The sequence below is a fragment of the Schistocerca nitens genome, chromosome 1 (genome assembly GCF_023898315.1).
Source record: "Schistocerca nitens isolate TAMUIC-IGC-003100 chromosome 1, iqSchNite1.1, whole genome shotgun sequence".
NCBI classification, from domain to species: domain Eukaryota; kingdom Metazoa; phylum Arthropoda; class Insecta; order Orthoptera; family Acrididae; genus Schistocerca; species Schistocerca nitens.
Window position 1 is genome coordinate 224,511,692 of NC_064614.1, and position 18,645 is coordinate 224,530,336.

The 18,645-nt window shown below is 39.3% G+C and overlaps 1 protein-coding gene across 1 annotated transcript in view; it reads left to right on the forward strand.

Annotated features, from left to right (window-relative positions):
• Window positions 1-18,645, forward strand: part of LOC126238244 (cadherin-86C-like) — a 333,139-nt gene that overhangs the window by 293,756 nt on the left and 20,738 nt on the right. The gene's annotated exons all lie outside the window — the stretch shown is intronic.

Here is an 18,645-nt window from a genome sequence, read left to right on the forward strand (position 1 = left end):
CAAAGTTTGTCTGTGTAAATAATTTTCACCCTGAATTGTACATTATGGAGAGTAGGCCGACAGATGTATAGCTTTCTGTGTTTTGCCTGTCTCCTTTCTTGTGGAATATAACAATCACAGTATTGTTCCTGTTTAGCTGTTTAGGGAATTTGTCTTCCTTCACAGACATCTTGCAAATAATCTTATGAGTTCCTTTTGTAATATATTTTTATCCTGCTTCATTATTTCCAATTATTTTATTCCTAAAATGTATTCAGAAATGCACGTTATTTTTTCACGTGCCATGGAGCCAGGTGGCACTTAATAAGTACCTAATATATTTGTGAGTGGACATCCCCCTTGTGGACTCATTTAGCTCTACGTCTGTGGGATGAGAAAACACCACTATGCTTTTTTTTACACTAGTACAAGTGCCTGCTATTATTCGTAAGGTTTTACAGACAAGCACCAATCACACATAAATAAAGTCAGGTAACGTTGTTGTTGTGGTCTTCAGTCCACAGACTGATTTGATGCAGCTGTCCATGCTACTCTATCCTGTGCAAGGTTCTTCATCTCCCAGTACCTACTGCAACCTACATCCTTCTGAACCTGTTTAGTGTATTCATCTCTTGGTCTCCCTCTGCGATTTTTACCCTCCATGTTGCCCTCCAATACTAAATTGGTAATCCCTTGATGCCTCAGAATATGCCCTACCAACCGATCCCATCTTCTAGTCAAGTTGTGCCACAAATTTTTCTTCTCTCCAATTCTATTCAATACCTCCTCATTAGTTATGTGATAGACCCATCTAATCCTCAGCATTCTTCTGTAGCACCACATTTCGAAAGCTTCTGTTCTCTTCTTGTCCCAACTATTTATCGTAGATATTTCACTTCCATAAATGGCTACACTCCATACAAATACTTTCAGAAACGACTTCCTGACACTTAAATCAATACTCGATGTTAACAAATTTCTCTTCTTCAGAAACGCTTTCCTTGCCATTGCCAGTCTACATTTTATATCCTCTCTACTTCAACCATCATCAGTTACTTTGCTCCCCAAATAGCAAAACTTCTTTACTACTTTAAGTGTCTCATTTCCTAATCTAATTCCCTCAGCATCACCTGACTTAATTCGACTACATTCCATTATCCTCATTTTGCTTTTGTTGATGTTCATCTTATACCCTCCTTTCAAGACACTCTCCACTTCATTCAACTGCTCTTCCAATTCCATTGCTGTCTCTGACAGAATTACAATGTCATCGGCGAACCTCAGAGTTTTTATTTCTTCTCCATGGATTTTAATACTGAACTTTTCTTTTGTTTCCTTTACTGCTTGTTCAATATACAGATAGAATAGCATCGGGGAGAGGCTACAACCCTGTCTCACTCCCTTCCCAACCACTGCTTCCCTTTCATGTCCCTCAACTCTTATAACTCTCATCTGGTTTCTATGGTTTTTATACAAATTGTAAATATCCTTTCGATCCCTGTATTTTACCCCTACCACCTTCAGAATTCGAAAGAGAGTATTCCAGTCAACATTGTCAAAAGCTTTCTCTAAGTCTACAAATGCTAGAAATGTAGGTTTGCCTTTCCTTAATCTATTTTCTAAGATAAGTCGTAGGGTCAGTATTGCCTCGCGTGTTCCAACATTTCTATGGAATCCAAACTGATCTTCCCCAAGGCTGGCTTCTACCAGTTTTTCCATTCGTCTGTAAATAATTCATGTTAATATTTTGCAGCCATGGCTTATTAAACTGATAGTTCGGTAATTTTTATAACTGTCAGCACCTGCTTTCTTTGGGATTGGAATTATTATATTCTTCTTGAAGTCTGAGGGTATTTCGGCTTTCTCATACATCTTGCTCACTAGATGGTAGAGTTTTGTTAGGCCTGGCTCTCCCAAGGCTGTCAGTAGTTCTAATGGAATGTTGTCTACTCCCAGGGCCTTGTTTCAGCTTAGGTCTTTCAGTGATCTGTCAAACTCTTCACGCAGTATCATATCTCCTATTTCATCTTCATCTACATTCTCTTCCATTTCTGTAATATTGTCCTCAAGAACATCGCCCTTGTATAGACCCTCTATATACTCCTTCCACTTTTCTGCTTTACCTTCTTTGCTTAGAATTGGGTTTCCATCTGAGCTCTTGATATTCGTGCACGTCGTTCTCTTTTCTCCAAAGGTCTCTTTAACTTTCCTGTCGGCAGTATCTATTTTACCCCTAGTGATATGTGCCTCATCATCCTTACATTTGTCCTCTAGCCATCAGTGCTTAGCCATTTTGCACTTCCTGTCGATCTCATTTTTGAGACGTTTGTATTCCTTTTTGCCTGTTTCATTTACTGCATTTTTTTTATTTTCTCCTTTCATCAATTAAATTCAATATCTCTTCTGTTAACCAAGGATCTCTATTAGCCCTCATCTTTTTACCCACTTGATCCTATGCTACCTTCACTATTTCATCTCTCAAAGCTACCCATTCTTCTTCTACTGTATTTCTTTCCTCCATTCTTGTCAATCGTTCCCTAATGCACTCCCTGATTCTCCCTACAACCTCTGGTTCTTTCAGTTTATCCAGGTCCCATCTTCTCAAATTCCAACCTTTTTGAAGTTTCTTCAGTTTTAATCTACAGTTTATAACCAATAGATTGTGGTCAGAGTCCACATCTGCCCCAGGAAATGTCTTGCAATTTAAAACCTGGTTCCTAAATCTCTGTCTTACCATTATATAATCTATCTGAAACCTTCTAGTATCTCCATGCTTCATCCATATATACAGCCTCCTTTCATGATTCTTGAACCAAGTGTTAGCTATGATTAAGTTATGCTCTGTGCAAAATTCTACCAGGCGGCTTCCTCTTTCATTTCTTCCCCCCAATCCATATTCACCTACTACGTTTCCTTCTCTCCCTTTGCCTACTATTGAATCCAGTCACCCATGACTATTAAATTTTCGTCTCCCTTCACTACCTGAATAATTTCTTTTATCTCATCATACATTTCATCAATCTCTCTGTCATCTCAGAGCTAGTTGGCATACAAACTTGTACTACTGTAGGCATGGGCTTCGTGACTATCTTGGCCACAATAATGCATTCACTATGCTGGGTGTAGTAGCTTACCCACACTCCTATTTTTTTATTCATTGTAAAACCTACTCCTGCATTACCCCTATTTGATTTTGTGTTTATAACCCTGTAGTCACCTGACCAGAAGTCTTGTTCCTCCTGCCACCAAACTTCACTAATTCCCACTATATCTAACTTTAACCTATTGATTTCCCTTTTTAAATTTTCTAACATACCTGCCCGATTAAGGGATCTGACATTCCACGCTCCGATCTGTAGAACGCCAGTTTTCTTTCTCCTGATAACAACGTCCTCCGGAGCAGTCCCTGTCCGGAGATCCGAATGGGGGACTATTTTACCTTCTGAATATTTTACCCAAGAGGACGCCATCATCATTTAACCATACATTAAAGCTGCATGCCCTCGGGAAAAATTATGGCTGTAGTTTCCCCTTGCTTTCAGCCATTCACACAGCAAGGCCATTTTGGTTAGTGTTACAAGGCCAGATCAGTCAATCATCCAGACTGTTGCCCCTGCAACTACTGAAAAGGCTGCTGCCCCCCTTCAGGAGCTACACATTTGTCTGGCCTCTCAACAGACACCGCTCCGTTGTGGTTGCACCCACGGTACGGCTATCTGTATCGCTGAGGCACACAAGCCTCCCCACCAATGGCAAGGTCCATGGTTCATGGGGGAGGAGTCAGCAATAATGTACATAAATAAATAACTGATACAATGCATTAAATAAAAATGAGAAGACTGAATAATGTAATCAACACAATGATGAAATTTATTTAAAAGTGGAGTAGTGTAATGTCAGTAAAACTCACTCAGATAGCCTTAAAAAAGATATTTGAAGGTGTGTCTGTCCTGCCTCAAGTTGAATAATAAATAGCAAACTATTTGGCAGAGTCCCAAATACATTGAGATAATCCAGTTGTAAAATCACAGCCCAAATCCCAACAAAATAGTACAGCGAAATTTCCTTATTTATACTGCACTACTATTCATAGAGATTCACCACAATATACAGTCACTCACACCAAGCCAACACCTTTTTGTCAAGAGACAAACACAACATTCAAGAGCAATGTAGCATGGCCACATCCCTACATCTGCATGGCTGTTCAATTTCTATCACTGTGAATTTTCTAAGGGTTGAAATGGTACGGCTGTGTTGCCACTCAGAAAAACTAAGACCGTCCTCCATCTCTCCACACTGGTTTGGTACTAGTTTAATTTTAAATGTTTGGTAAATTGTAGTTTACCATTGTATGATTTTGTAGTTCATAAAAAGCTGTTTTATTCATGAACTAGGATGATACAATGAAATGTAATGTTACTACGAACTTGTGACATCTAGACACACAATGTGATATCCTCATCCTCTTCCAGACTCTGTTAGATTGAGTTTTAATATTTTTCATATATTTCCAAGTTTTATTCAGTAGCTGTCACTGTCACTTGGTCATAGGCATGCACATTTTTTCTAGCTACGGGTTTTACCCACTGCTTCCTGTTTTCTAATCCCTTTGTGCAACACACTAAGCTCGCTGTGCTGGGACATATCACAGCTACGTGACTCATCTGCATTTCAGCGACACCAATCCAAGTTTTTAAACTCACTTACTGTCCTGGCATATTGGTGCAGGACATTTCTGATGCGCATTTTATGCGTCTGTTTCATATTCTGATTCCCAATTTAGGTTTCTCTGTTGAACTTAACAGATGGTTTTTGAGTCAGTTCCTGCTCAATTTTTGAAGATGGATACATTACTACGACTTATGCTCACCTAATGGATCCAGTGTCACTAGATTATAGGCATGAAATTAAAAATTAGATGTGAATACATGGATCATTATAAATGCATGAGATATAATTAACAGCACTTGTAATTTACAGCTGAATACTGACAGCTGCAATATCTGTAATGGAGGAATTACTAACTAGAAATAGTTGCTAATATGTCTATAAATCATTTTGTTATTGTTTTTTTGGGATTACGGGTTTGAAAAATACTTTTAACATGACAGGAAACCATCATGTTGTTGTTGTTGTTGTTGTTGTTGTTCAGTCCAAAGACTGGTTTGATGCAGCTCGCCATGCTCCATGTTACTGCAAATAAATCACATTTATAGAAAAGATGGTTTCAGTATTAATCAGTATACTCAGGAAAGGGTTAAACAGTAATAGTAAATGAATATATCAACTTCATACTTACCAGCAATTACTTCACCTTTGAGGGGCAGGCATACAAACAGATCAGGGGTATGGCCATGGGAACCAGAATGGCTCCTTCCTACACCAATCTTTTCTTTGGTTTCTTGGAGGGGGCTTTCTTGGGATCCATATGCCTTCAGCCTCTCGTTTGGTTTAGATAAATTGATGACATCTTTGTCATATGGACTCTCGGTGAGGCTGACCTGTCAAAGTTTCTGGAATATGTAAATACCTTCTCCCAATTAAATTTCACATGGTCCTATTCCAGACTCCATGCCACTTTCCTTGACGTTGATCTCATCCTCACCGAAGGTCAGCTACACACTTCCATCCACATCACGCCTACTAACAAACAACAGTACTTACATTTTGACAGTTGCCATACTTTCCATGTCAAATGTTCACAGCAGCCATACAGCCTTGGCATTTGAGGCAAAAGTATTTGCTGGGATGCAGACACTTTACTGCAATACACCACCACTCTCACTTTAGCCTTCACTGGATGTAATTGTCCCAACAGCCTAGTTCAAAAGCAGATTTCCTGGGCCATCACACCCAATCCTGGTACTGCTGAATCCTCCAAAAAACAACTTCGGAGCACACCACTTGTCACCCATTAGATTAGATTAGATTAGATTAATACAAGTTCCATGGATCATGAATACGATATTTCGTAATGATGTGGAACGAGTCGAATTTTCCAACACATGACATAATTAGGTTAATTTAACAACATACTTAAGTTAATATAACAACTTTATTTTTTTGCGTTTTTTGTTTTTCTTTATTTTTTTATTTTTATTTTTAATTTATATCTAAAAATTCCTCTATGGAGTAGAAGGAGTTGTCATTCAGAAATTCTTTTAATTTCTTCTTAAATACTTGTTGGTTATCTGTCAGACGTTTGATACTATTTGGTAAGTGACCAAAGACTTTAGTGCCAGTATAATTCACCCCTTTCTGTGCCAAAGTTAGATTTAATCTTGAATAGTGAAGATCATCCTTTCTCCTAGTATTGTAGTTATGCACACTGCTATTACTTTTGAATTGGGTTTGGTTGTTAATAACAAATTTCATAAGAGAGTATATATACTGAGAAGCTACTGTGAATATCCCTAGATCCTTAAATAAATGTCTGCAGGATGATCTTGGGTGGACTCCAGCTATTATTCTGATTACACGCTTTTGTGCAATAAATACTTTATTCCTCAGTGATGAATTACCCCAAAATATGATGCCATATGAAAGCAATGAGTGAAAATAGGTGTAGTAAGCTAATTTACTAAGATGTTTATCGCCAAAATTTGCAATGACCCTTATTGTATAAGTAGCTGAACTCAAACGTTTCAGCAGATCATCAATGTGTTTCTTCCAATTTAATCTCTCATCAATGGACACACCTAAAAATTTGGAATATTCTACCTTAGCTATATGCTTCTGATTAAAGTCTATATTTATTAATGGCGTCATACCATTCACTGTACGGAACTGTATGTACTGTGTCTTATCAAAATTCAGTGAGAGTCCGTTTATAAGGAACCATTTAGTAATTTTCTGAAAGACAGTATTGACAATTTCATCAGTTAATTCTTGTTTGTCAGGTGTGATTACTATACTTGTATCATCAGCAAAGAGAACTAACTTTGCCTCTTCATGAATATAGAATGGCAAGTCATTAATATATAATAAGAACAACAAAGGACCCAAGACTGACCCTTGTGGAACCCCATTCTTGATAGTTCCCCAGTTTGAAGAATGTGCTGATCTTTGCATGTTATGAGAACTACTTATTTCAACTTTCTGCACTCTTCCAGTTCGGTACGAATTAAACCATTTGTGCACTGTCCCACTCATGCCACAATACTTGAGCTTGTCTAGCAGAATTTCATGATTTACACAATCAAAAGCCTTTGAGATATCACAAAAAATCCCAATGGGTGGTGTTCGGTTATTCATATCATTCAAAATTTGACTGGTGAAAGCATATATGGCATTTTCCTGGTATTATCCTGGTCTTGAATGTATCAATCGGCTCCTTCAACAAGGCCATGACTTCCTAAAATCATGTCCTGAAATGAGATTCATTCTGTCTGAGATTTTGCCCACCACACCTAGAATAGCTATTTGTCGCCACCCTAATCTCTGCAGTATTCTTGTCAGATCATGTTCTCTTTCTGCACCCATCTCCCTACCCCTACGACTGTCCCTGCTGCAACACTTGCTCTATACACTCTCCTACCACCACCAATTCCAGCCCTGTAACTGGCAAAAAATATACTGTCAGAGGGAGAGCCACCTGTGAAATTCACACATTATATACAAGCTGTTATCTTCTTCTTCTTCTTCTTCTTCTTCTTCTTCTTCTTCTCCGTCTTCTTCTTCTTGTGTTACAGCCTCTGTAGGACTCCGGGTAGCCCCTTCGTGGACTGCATTTTCCTCTTCTTCTCCCAGAAACTCTTCATTCTTTCTCTTCTTATCTCCTACTCTTCTTCCGAGATCTTCAGTGTCTTTTTCCCCTGTCGGCTCCACTGGTGACACTCTAACCTTTTCTTGTATTCTTCTCTGTCATTGATCTCCGGCATATTGGTTGGTGTATATTTGTTCCTCCAATTTTCATTTCCTTTGACCTGATCCCCAGTTCCAACCAGTCCTTCCGAAGTTCAACAACCCACTTGGTTCCTGTCTTTCCCCTTGTCCTCCCTGTTGTTTCCCACACTCTCTTAGTCATTCTGTCCGTACTCATCCTAATTACAAGTCCAGCAAACCTTGCCCTTTTGAGTCCGATTTCCCCGGATATTGTTCTCATGTTCCGGTACAGTTCTTCCCTAGGTCTTTGCATCCATCTCTCTCCACCTCTTTTGGGACCTAGTACTTTTCTCAGTATTTTTGTCTCTTCTTTCTCTAGTTGTCCTGCCCCATTTCTTCCTAGTGTCATTGTCTCAGCAGCATATAATACTGCGTTCCTCACCATTGCTTTGTAGTGGCTCATTTTTGCCTCTGTGGATATATTCTTTTTATTGCATATCTCTCTCATCATACAGAACACAGACCTCATCTTCTTTATCCTCTGTTATTCCCTCCTTGCTCCTGTTCCTTCCTGTTATAAATTCTCCCAGATATTTAAATTTGTCCACCATTTGCACAGTGCCTTCCGGTGTTTCGCAGCCTGCAGTGGTACTTAATGTCTTTGTCTTGTTATATGCGATCCTCTGTCCCACCTTTCTGGCCACCTTACTTAAGTTTTCAAGTTGTGTCTTCACATCTTCTTCCATCTCACTTACTATTGCTATGTCACTCGCAAAGGCTAGGCAGTCCACTTGAGCCCTGTTGTCCTTTTTGTCCCCCACAAGGGTCTTTAGTATGCCCATTTCCTCATTTATTGCTCTCCACTTTCAGTTATGCCATCCTTGTATCTCTTGTCTACTATGAATCCCGTACCAAAGCATCTAGGTGCATGTCTTTCCTTTCCCACTCTAACTTCTGGTTTCCCTTTCAGTATCATGAAGCCTTCTGACTCCACTGTATCTTCGTCAGTGTATCTCGTTTCTGGCATCGCTAGTATTCCAATGCTTCTCTCTTTCATCTCATCTGTCATCTACAACCTGTTTAAGTTTACCAGTCTTAATCATTGTCTGTACATTTATGGTTCCAATTCTGAAAGTCTTTTTAGTTTTAATCTTCTTTGAGGTTCTTGGGAGCTACGACTCTTCCCTTACGCACTTTTTGGCAGGTCCCCTGGAATCCAAATGCCTGCTTGCATTGACCTTGGTCAGTGGGGGATTGTCCCCCTGTGGTAATCTCAATTCAATAGTGTGATCAATTCCATGAGCTAAAAAAATTTTTTGTTGAGACAGATCGTGTTCTTCCAGTTATACAACTCAAGTTGTTAGTGCCAGAAGATGAGTTCAGGCCACCCCTGACATGGGGACACAAATGCCATTGGTAGCTGCCCCTAACACAGAGTACAGCCAGTACTTGATATGTTTCAGTGGCTCTTCCACTCTCTCTGCCGTTGGGAAGTGACATTCCTCTTCTGCCTTCACCTGTAACCATAGGTTGGGGCCCTAACTGGGTGCTACCATCCAGAACCAGATGGACCAAGGTTTTTTTACAAGGTTGTTACTCCTCTCCCTTCTCCTTCACCATCACTTGTGAGATGGGGCCCTGGGCTTGGAACCGACAATGGCTGTTATGTAAACACTGTTCAGACTTCGGCACAACTACCACCCAGTTATCAGACAGGATGAATGGGCATAGGCAGAGGGTGTACACAGGCAACATAATACAATATCCTGTTGCAGAGCATGCTGTACAACATGACAGTCACGACCTTGGTGCCCGTTTCACCACATGTGCTATCTGGATTCTTCCCCCATACACCAGTTTCTCAGAACTCCACAACATCTCCTTGGTTCTCGCCACCCACTTGGCCTTAATTTACATAAATTCCTTCCGTCTCAGCATTTATTCACAGTAACTACTCATTTCTTCACTCCATTTTAGTTTTCTACACCTTTCATTATCTGACTTGTCTAATTTTTGCCACCACCCTCCCACCTCTGTTACAAATAATTCACTTAGCTTTTCACTCTTACTGACTCATGCACGATGTTTTAGTAGTTAATCTCTCTCTTGCATATTACCCTGTCTTCCATCTTTAAGCTCTGACATATTCAAACCTTGTCCGGTGCTGTCCCCAACAATCAGTCTTTCCTTTTCATCCTGTCCGGTAAGGCTCCCCTGACCCTAGGTTCTGGGTGACTTTTATGATCTGTATCCCTTTTCCTAAACCTCTCTAGTCCTTTTCCTTCACCTCTCTTCCTTCTACTTCAACTCTTCTGCCAGAAAAGGAGCCACTGGCTCCAAAAGCTTGTATAAGTTAAATCCTTTTGTGTGTGTGTGTTCCCTTGTCGCCACTTGGTGAGTAGGTTTTTTTTATTTATCCATTTACATTGTAGTAAATGAATAGCGTGTTTGATAGGCAGCAGTTGTTTTTAAAGTAAGAACTTCATTTTTAGTTATGTGACCTTTTTAAAAGTGGAATAAGGTGTCTATGACACAGATAACAATTTGGTTGCAATGTTTTTTGAAGTACCAAAACAGCAATAGAAAAAGAGGAGCACATACAGACTGTTTGCAAAAGAGAATAAAAAAGCATAAACAAAGGCACTGAACCAAGAGTGTCAGCAACAACAACACTAAATGTTGTTACAATATAAGTCAGTGACTGAAAGAACACAAAGATCTGCTGCAAGGTCCTTCATACCTTACTGGAGAGAATTCTCTATAGCTTAACATGAGAGATATGAACTTTTTCAGTTGTATAAATGTCAATCTAGTTTTGCCATCTACTGCCAGTTCTACTTGGGACTCTACAGATAAATTTTTCAGTTCAGTTCTTTTGAATTCCATTGTTTTGCATTTCTGCTCCTTAACTTTACCAGTGTAGACTGTAGAGGCACAATGACACATCTTCTCTCCTAGTTGTTTTACCATCCACAAATGTGTTTTACTCTTCAAGACTAGTTTCTCAACAAAATGTTCATAATTACATTGTATTGCTGGTATTCAATCTTTGCAGAATGTCAAATCTGATGCTAACATTCCCTCTGCTTGAGCAAAATCACACTTATGTTATTGATCTGCTGGCCCAACTGTCCCCTCTTTTCACCTACACATACACTTATCTAGTATATCATATATTAGGTTGAACTTTTAGGGGTGTGGAACAAGTTGAAATACACATGACTTTCTAGGTGCAGCAGTGATGAAATGCTTCGGTAGCGTAAATTAATGTATGACCTCCATTAAAGAACAACTCTAGAAGGTGATGGTGAAAGTGAGGGATTCCTAGAGGGGCTGTGGTCCCAAAGGGATCCTTTCCCTCTTTCCCAAAACCATACTCTTATGCCACTCCAGCAATTCCTCATTTGCAGCATCATGCCTAAAAATATCACTAACATCCAAATCTTACTCAAACTGAGGTCCACTGTATCAATGACCTGGAGGTAGACTGCACAATCTGTCCTCGCAGATAAAAAGTTCCACTACTGTGTTACTTGACAGTGAGGAGTACATGATGTATGGTTTTTGTCAGCTCTTAAACACCTTGACATACACAATTATACCTAATGATCCCATTTCTTCCACCCACACTGAGCTAAAGAAAATCCTTAAAACCCTATGCCACTCAGAAGGACTTACCAACTGCTTGCACAGAACTCCTTACCCCTCCTGATCCTAATTCCTGAAATACACAAAAACAACCAACATCTCCAACCCATCACACAGTGTCCCATTCAATGTAAAAGGTCTATTCATTTCCTGGAATGCCTCAAATCCATTTCCATCTGTCTCTCACATGAAACACTCCTTATCACTATCAATGTGACCTCACTATACACAAACATTCAACATGCACATGTCCTCTCAGTGCCAAAAGACACCTCTACCAATCCCAACCAGCAAGTCTCCCTAAAACCTCCTTTATTTGAGGGATAGGAATACAAACAAATCAGGGGGCCTACTATGGCAAATGGGATGGCCCTGATCTATGACAGTCTTTTCATGAGTCACTTGAAAGAAAAATTCTTTAAGTTGAAAGCAGATTTGATTCAATAAACAAATATTTGGCAAATATTAAGAAAGTTCTCAGTCACAAAAGTATTTCCTAATTTACATACCAAGAGAACACTGGTATCAACGAACCAATCAGCTCCTACGCTTTGAGGGTGGTAAATACACATAAGAACATTATGCCCAAGCTTCTGACTGTAAATACAAAAAATAGACCAAGACCTGGTTAAAAATTTTAACCATCCAGTCAAGCACAGTGTATCTACAGAGAGGAAATTGTCAATAAGCTTTCTATGCTTTTTTACCTGGTTAAAAATTTTAACCATCCAGTCAAGCACAGTGTATCTACAGAGAGGAAATTGTCAATAAGCTTTCTAACTTAGCCATTCCTCCTAAACACCCATTTTTAAGTCAAAATGAACGGTCAAGATCACAGTAATGTTTGTTTATTTACTGGTTTCAGCTTCCTATGGCTGGTGCTGGCGGCTCCTCGGTTGTCTCGTGATACCACGATTGTACATATCACAAGACAACCAAGGAGCCACCAGTCATACGGGTGAAAAATTCTGAAGATGGCTTTTACATAAGCCAAAACTGGTAAATAAACAAATATTATTTTGATCTTAACTGTTCATTTTAATTTAAATATAGCATCATGTCGTTGTTCTCTGTAGACTATATTGTCTAAATTTATGTACACCCATTTTTTCTCTTGATGTGAAAAGCATATATACACGTATTCCTAAGGATCAGGTACAGGATATAATTAATGAGAACCTTAGAAGACATACCAAAAGACCCCTGACAGAGATGGTTTGGTGTTTTACAGCCAGTTGAAGTTGATGTTAAGTTTCAATTATTTTAAATTTGGAGATGATATACCTACATGTACAAAGATAGGGGTCAGCTATGTTTTCTTATTGTTTGGCAAACATGACAGATTTCGAGCACCGTGTCATGGAGGATCTAACTATATACTCCAACAAGATCATTTTATGGTCCCAATATGTAGACAATATTATCTTATTGACATCCCAATATTGTAATAGCTTTTTCCTTGAGCTAAACATAAACAGCTTGAATAATAACATCCAGTTTAACATGGAACACTTCATTAATGGAACCCTACCTTTCTTAGATTTGCCTATTACACTTGAGACAACACTATTAGTTATGATATTTATAGAAAATCTACGACTTCTGACCTAATAATTCATAATTCTTAAAACCATCCAACTGAATAAAAGATGGCAGCACAACATCCTATTGTCTCAAGAAGCCTACATGTGTGAGTTCAGGATAATTCAGTTCATAGCCCATTCCAATCAATAGAGGGGTTACTTTGTCAGTGACATTAACAGGAGTGTTTTAAAGACCAAGAATGAGAACTGTAATCCTCCTGTGGCCAGAGAATCACTTAATGGTTCCAGTACCCTCACCCCAATGCACTATAAGTCCCACATCGATTTAGTTTATTGTAGAGTAACTTACTACGGTAACATTTCCAGAAGGATTGGCAAATATCTGGGTTCCAAAAACATAGTTCCAACCTACTTCACCCCTAGAAATAATGGCCAGAGGTCCAGACAGCGGAAAAGTCGAGATATAAAAGTTATAAATCTCCTGAGTATATTGTACTACACGTGATGGGTGTAGTTCAAGGTGTTTCAGTCAACCAATAAAAAATTTAGAGATATGCTTTAAGGAGCACATTGACAGCCCAGGCTCCAAATCAGCCTTAAGTATCCACCTTTAGGAAACAGGGCATTCAATTATAGATCTCGCCTCCAATCTTCAGATACCGTATCAAGAAAGTGAGGGCAAGAAGAATTGGAAATTTATTGCTCAATGAATAAATCCCCAGATGAAACACTCAATGCAGAGATGGATGTATATAACATGAACTATTTGTCTGATTTTGAATGTTTGAATAAGTAGATTATTGGTTCCTAGAAACAAATTCTTTATGCATTGCCTTTATATGTCAGTATATTCAATCACTTGCTTGTTGGAGGATTAGTTTAGTAGCATTGTACAACCAGTTTTCATCCTTCTCATCAATAAACATGACTCAACCCTTCTCTGACTCTGTGCATGCGCCATTTCTTGCATGGTTCTGTCAGTTTAGGTCAGTCTGACACTGTCTGTGAATAAGGTATGTGTTCAGCTTTGCTTCTTTCTTTCTAGCTCCTAACTGAAGTTAGGCTACACTTATTTGACTTTGTTTCTCCGGATGTTCTTGGGGCACTTATGACTTTCTGATTTCTTTTGTTTTTCCTGGTCACTGACACATACCTTTATTTTATAGGGCCCAATCATTTTAACTTGGACCTCCATTTTACAGCAAGTTATTTATTTTAGTTGCTTTGGCAATGAACTGTGGGACTTGTCTATAACTGTCTTTCATGTACATTACAGTGATTTAAAAGGTAATGTAGCTATGCTATTTTAGATGCTTATGTGATTGTGATCACTTACCTTTAACAACTGATTATTCTGAAGAGTAAATATGTTGTTCCTCCTATGTAGAGATCACCTAATGATGCATTTTAAGAATAAAAAGCCAGTTATGATCTTTCAATAAAGAGTGGAAGAATTTTTATTCAACATGCAATATTTTGGCGGTGGTTGTCCTCATCTCAAAGTTACATATTCTTCAAGACTCATAAGCTGAGCACCCTGGTTTTATACAGTGTTACTAATAACATATTTAATGTCTGGGCTCTTTGGTAAAGAACTCCTATACTTCCTACAGTAACTGAACTCCCAGTTGCAACTCATAGTCACCTGTTGTTGTTGTTGTGGTCTTCAGTCCTGAGACTGGTTTGATGAAGCTCTCCATGCTACTCTATCCTGTGCAAGCTTCTTCATCTCCCAGTACCTACTGCAACCTACATCCTTCTGAATCTGCTTAGTGTATTCATCTCTTGGTCTCCCCCTACGATTTTTACCCTCCACGCTGCCCTCCAATACTAAATTGGTGATCCCTTGATGCCTCAGAACATGTCCTACCAACCGATCCCTTCTTCTGGTCAAGTTGTGCCACAAACTCCTCTTCTCCCCAATCCTATTCAGTACCACCTCATTAGTTATGTGATCTACCCATCTAATCTTCAGCATTCTTCTGTAGCACCACATTTTGAAAGCTTCTATTCTCTTCTTGTCCAAACTATTTATCGTCCATGTTTCACTTCCATACATGGCTACACTCCATACAAATACTTTCAGAAATGACTTCCTGACACTTAAATCTATACTCGATGTTAACAAATTTCTCTTCTTCAGAAACGCTTTCCTTGCCATTGCCAGTCTACATTTTATATCCTCTCTACTTCAACCATCATCAGTTATTTTGCTCCCCAAATAGCAAAACTCCTTTACTACTTTAAGTGTCTCATTTCCTAATCTAATACCCACAACATCACCCGACTTAATTCGACTACATTCCATTATCCTCGTTTTGCTTTTGTTGATGTTCATCTTATATCCTCCCTTCAAGACACCATCCATTCCGTTCAACTGCTCTTCCAAGTCCTTTGCTGTCTCTGACAGAATTACAATGTCATCGGCAAACCTCAGAGTTTTTATTTCTTCTCCATGGATTTTAATACCTACTCCGAATTTTTTTTTTGTTTCCTTTACTGCTTGCTCAATATACAGATTGAATAACATCGGGGAGAGGCTACAACCCTGTCTTACTCCCTTCCCAACCACTGCTTCCCTTTCATGTCCCTCGACTCTTATAACTGCCATCTGGTTTCTGTACAAATTGTAAATAGCCTTTCGCTCCCTGTATTTTACCCCTGCCACCTTCAGAATTTGAAAGAGAGTATTCCAGCCAACATTGTCAAAAGCTTTCTCTAAGTCTACAAATGCTAGAAACGTAGGTTTGCCTTTCCTTAATCTTTCTTCTAAGATAAGTCGTAAGGTCAGTATTGCCTCACGTGTTCCAGTATTTCTACGGAATCCAAACTGTTCTTCCCCGAGGTCGGCTTCTACTAGTTTTTCCATTCGTCTGTAAAGAATTCGTGTTAGTATTTTGCAGCTGTGGCTTATTAAACTTCTTGTTCGGTAATTCTCACATCTGTCAACACCTGCTTTCTTTGGTATTGGAATTATTATATTCTTCTTGAAGTCTGAGGGTATTTCGCCTGTTTCATACATCTTGCTCACCAGATGGTAGAGTTTTGTCAGGGCTGGCTCTCCCAAGGCTGTCAGTAGTTCCAATGGAATGTTGTCTACTCCGGGGGCCTTGTTTCGACTCAGGTCTTTCAGTGCTCTGTCAAACTCTTCACGCAGTATCGTATCTCCCATTTCATCTTCATCTACATCCTCTTCCATTTCCATAATATTGTCCTCAAGTACATCGCCCTTGTATAGACCCTCTATATACTCCTTCCACCTTTCTGCTTTCCCTTCTTTGCTTAGAACTGGGTTGCCATCTGAGCTCTTGATGTTCATACAAGTGGTTCTCTTATCTCCAAAGGTCTCTTTAATTTTCCTGTAGGCAGTATCTATCTTACCCCTAGTGAGATAAGCCTCTACATCCTTACATTTGTCCTCTAGCCATCCCTGCTTAGCCATTTTGCACTTCCTGTCGATCTCATTTTTGAGACGTTTGTATTCCTTATTGCCTGCTTCATTTACTGCATTTTTATATTTTCTCCTTTCATCAATTAAATTCAATATTTCTTCTGTTACCCAAGGATTTCTACTAGCCCTCGTCTTTTTACCTACTTGATCCTCTGCTGCCTTCACTACTTCATCCCTCAAAGCTACCCATTCTTCTTCTACTGTATTTCTTTCCCCCATTCCTGTCAATTGTTCCCTTATGCTCTCCCTGAAACTCTCTACAACCTCTGGTTCTTTCAGTTTATCCAGGTCCCATCTCCTTAAATTCCCACCTTTTTGCAGTTTCTTCAGTTTTAATCTACAGGTCATAACCAATAGATTGTGGTCAGAGTCCACATCTGCCCCTGGAAATGTCTTACAATTTAAAACCTGGTTCCTAAATCTCTGTCTTACCATTATATAATCTATCTGATACCTTTTAGTATCTCCAGGGTTCTTCCATGTATACAACCTTCTATCATGATTCTTAAACCAAGTGTTAGCTACGATTAAGTTGTGCTCTGTGCAAAATTCTACCAGGTGGCTTCCTCTTTCATTTCTTAGCACCAATCCATATTCACCTACTACGTTTCCTTCTCTCCCTTTTCCTACACTCGAATTCCAGTCACCCATGACTATTAAATTTTCGTCTCCCTTCACTATCTGAATAATTTCTTTTATTTCATCATACATTTCTTCAATTTCTTCGTCATCTGCAGAGCTAGTTGGCATATAAACTTGTACTACTGTAGTAGGTGTGGGCTTCGTATCTATTTTGGCCACAATAATGCGTTCACTAAGCTGTTTGTAGTAGCTTACCCGCTTTCCTATTTCCCTATTCATTATTAAACCTACTCCTGCATTACCCCTATTTGACTTTGTGTTTATAACCCTGTAGTCACCTGACCAGAAGTCTTGTTCCTCCTGCCACCGAACTTCGCTAATTCCCACTATATCTAACTTTAACCTATCCATTTCCCTTTTCAAATTTTCTAACCTACCTGCCCGATTAAGGGACCTGACATTCCACGCTCCGATCCGTAGAACGCCAGTTTTCTTTCTCCTGATAACGTCACCTGATACTAATTAAAATTCAAAGCTACCTTCCTTGACATTAACCTTCATCCCACTGAGGAACGCATCCAGACCTCAGTCCATATAAAACTAACCAGTATGCAGAAATACATTCACTTTGACAGCTGCCAGCACTTAAAAGCTTCCTTCCCCACAATTTCAGCATCTGTGGCAAATGTAATTGCACCACTACCAAATCCCTCAACATCTATACTAACAAATTCTTCTAGGCTTTCCTCTCCCTCGACAATTCCAAGGATCTCATTCACAAACACACCTCCTGCACAGTGTTCTCTGGTTGTCCCCCCCTCCTCCCCCCCCCCCCCCCAAAAAAGCTCTCAATTCCAAAAAACTCAGAAGCACCTACCTTTCTCCCAGAACCTTTCAGGCCTTTAAAGTCTCAATACATTATTCCACCAATGCTATGACTTTCTCCAGCCCAGAAATGAAATCATTACCCTGATCTACTCCGCATACCACCTACTGCCCTAACATTCTCATTGAACAAGATGACATTCCAAGACCATTGTCCTTATATCTACAATCATTCTCAGTGTAAATCTTGCCCATGTATCCACCCACTATCACTTACTCCAGCCCCACGACTACTAAATCGTAGTAAATAAAAATCAGAGCAAAACTTGAAACCATGCATATCATTCACCAACTAACACATGTTCACTGCATGGTATTTTGTATAATAATGACCACCACAGAACAGGCTGATTATGTGAATGGACACAGAACTGTCCACCATGGGGATGTCAATACCGAGTTGCTGATGCGGCCATGCTATACACCATGACTGACAATATCCGAGAGCTTGTTAGAACTCTCAGACTATTTGGGTCCTCATACCTGGTGCTAGTTTCCTTGAACTCCAGTGATGGAAACTTACTGTCTAACATACCTTTGTATCTTGACACCCTCCTGTGCTATTACTCTATTACATCTTTAGTCTTTGTTTTCTCTCTCTTTTTGGTTTTTACCTCATGTTCTTTACCAGTTTTCTCCAAGTTCTTAATCACAGTGCCAATTTTACTTCTCATTTCCCTACCTATTATTCCATTTTTACTTCTTACTCGGTCATCTTTATATTGAATC